Here is a 3016-nt window from a genome sequence, read left to right as displayed (position 1 = left end):
ATCTGTTTGAAGCCAACAATGATTATTGGGCTTGTCCATGTGATATTTACTCTTATGGTGTACGTTGTACACTAATTAAACTGATGTAAGAGTGAATAGGTCAACACTGTAAAAGTTAATGGCCCACTACTTTAGAACTCCAGACGTTTTTAGGGTCATATTTATAGTATTAATTTTGAATGTCAGACTGTTTGAACTCTGCTGAGTGCTATTCAGGGATATGTCAAAGCAACATCTTAACTGTGAATTTAGTACTAGAATAATTCCCCTCTTGTCTACAGAGAAAACCCACCACATAAAGCAGGGTAAGTTAGGACAGAGTTAATTCTTGAGATGCTCCCTATGACTCTGGCATTCTGAATTGAAATCAGTATCTGTACAATGTTAATGCTGTAATTAAATTTCATTAGATTTAAAGCTCAACCTTTTCATGGTGAGTTAAAGAACACTCCTATACTGTTTTACTGATCATCACAGTAAATTGCTTAAGAAACTAAGGCTTGAAGGCCAAGAACCTCAAAAGGATATTGACACCTAAGAGGGACTCCGGTGGATCTGAGGTGTTTGGGTTGAAGACTGCAGCTCCCCATTCTCCCACCTCTCTCCTTAGGTGCACTAGTATAGATGCATAGGAGGTGAAGAGGGCTGTATCTCCCCCTCAGCATTACCCCAGGAGCGTGACCAGGAGTCACTCTGACTCTGCAATCCCCCTCCTCAACAAGAGTCTTGTGTGATCGGGCTTACAGTGTGGTCTCTCAAGGGCTTGGAGTGCAGTTCAGAACTCTCCCACAAAATCTAGGATGTTAGGAAATATTGCTGCATTAGTACAGAGCTGCACACAGGCTAACCTGCTCTTATTACTGGCAGCCTCTGACCTAACACAAAGCTGTGTGGATTCCTGAGGGTCCCCAAAAGCCAGGTATTGTGTTAGCGTTGCAATGCCTGTATCCTTTTGTCTCTCTTGTGCTTAGTTAACTGCTATTTAGACCCTCACTGAAGAAGCTTTCTGTTGACACTGATTGTCTCAAAGGCTATTAGCCTGTCTCTAACCTTTGTGTTTATTGGAAAAATTATTGAGACAAAGGTAGCAAGGCAATTTGGACATCATCTGACAGGTTCTGACTTCCATCAGCTCTTCCAGGCAGAGCCAGCGTAACCCAAGTGGCGAGCAGAGGCAGGGAGTCCATGCTCATTCAATTATTATGAACTGTACTGATCTTAAAAGCTTGAGGTAACTTTCAGATCAGAAAGAAAGATGAGCTCGTAACCAGCCCAGTCCAAAGGCTTCTGAAGTCAAGAGAAACCTTCTTATGGACTTTAGTGAGTTGTGGATCAGGGCCATTAAGAGAGCTTTGACAAGTAGGCTTGCGGAGATGTTAGAGATTTTTTTCTCCCCATGTATTAAACAGACATGGAAGTGGGGAACTAAACACAGAGTCATCTCACCAGCATAGCACGTGCTGCATTTCTACCTAAAGAAAATTGATATATATTCTGTATATATTCTGTTGGCCTCATAAACTAAATCCTGCAGCTTTCCCTTGCACTCTCTAATACCCTACTGTACTTTGTAGGTGAATTCTCAGAAAGAAAATATTGTAATTGCAATTAATCAATTGTGCTGTGTTGTAATTAAATCACTATATCAAAGAGGAAGAAATTAAAACTGGATCCCCTAAAACAACTATTCAGTGATATAATTACAGCATACCCTATGAGCAAATTAGCTTCTGCCTATGTGAGATCTGACAAACTAATAAACACCTTGCTGTGTAAATTGAGACCAGGTATATTTTCAGACACTTAATCACTGAAGCTTACAAAAGAGTGAAACGGCAAATCATTATTTTTTTTTTCTCCTTTGTGAGTGAAACATTCAGTGTTAGCCCTACTTCTTCATATATCTTTGGCGGGTTCTTTCCATCTGTCTTCCTAATATTATCCATTTTTTCTTTTTGTCATTGTGATATTTGCCCCCAGAAGGAAATGTCTAGTTCACTTATTCACTGCTTCTTGGTGAACAGAATTCATCAATATAAAAAATAGCATTTGGCAATGGTAAGGGTTATGAACCTCTTGGCCTGTATAATTCCCTTATCAGTGCTGTTTAGAAAAGAAACACATTCAAATTTCTGTGAATGCATCAGAAATCTTGTTAATGATTAACAAAATGCACAAAGCAAAGAATGTTCAACAGGTAATCTTACATTTTTTTCTTAATATAATTTCAAAGATCTTAATATATGTGAATCATTCTACTACAGAAAAAAAGTCAATAAAATGTTGGAAAGTAATTATGTTAGGAAGTGAATGCAAAAAGAGAAAATCAGAGTTCAATGGATCATTTTAATTTACTGTCACATGAGACATAAAGCTAACAAATGAAAAGATACCATATTCATGTTGAAATGTGCAGTAAATACGACAGTGCATCATAAGAAATGTTCTGATATAATTCACTTAAAGCTTGTTCAAATTAATATACTACTTGTTGAAAATGTGTAGGAGCTGTTAAGTTTATTTTAAGGAAATATATTGGTTTTAAGGAAGGAACAGTCACTGTGACAGACATTAAAACACTTGAGTGAATTAAGGAACATTGTACTGAATGTATAGCAAATGAAGGCATATCTCTGGAAGGTTTTTACACTCTGAGAAATCCTTAATGAGGCATTTGAACTGCATGGGAGAACAGCTCTCATAGACTTTGGAACATGACTACAAAGAAGATATTGATCTGTAGATGTTATCCGATCGTATTCCAGATTAAAAGATGACAAAATCTTCAGGAGGTAACTGAGAAGATTAACCTGTCAAGGAGATACCCCATAATGAGATTATCCCAAAGTGAGACCTTTCACAAAGAGGAGAGATTATTAAGAGGGAGAACCAGTGTTTAAAGGGATTTTTGGTGTGAGCTGGTTTTTGTGTCTGTGTGTGTGCACATCTGTGCATGTGTACGTGCTTCAGTTTGACAGCTGGGGTTGAAATGCATAGAGGGAAAACACTGATCTGT

Source organism: Numenius arquata, chromosome 13, assembly GCF_964106895.1.
Source record: "Numenius arquata chromosome 13, bNumArq3.hap1.1, whole genome shotgun sequence".
Taxonomy (NCBI): domain Eukaryota; kingdom Metazoa; phylum Chordata; class Aves; order Charadriiformes; family Scolopacidae; genus Numenius; species Numenius arquata.
This window is presented reverse-complemented; position numbering follows the sequence as displayed.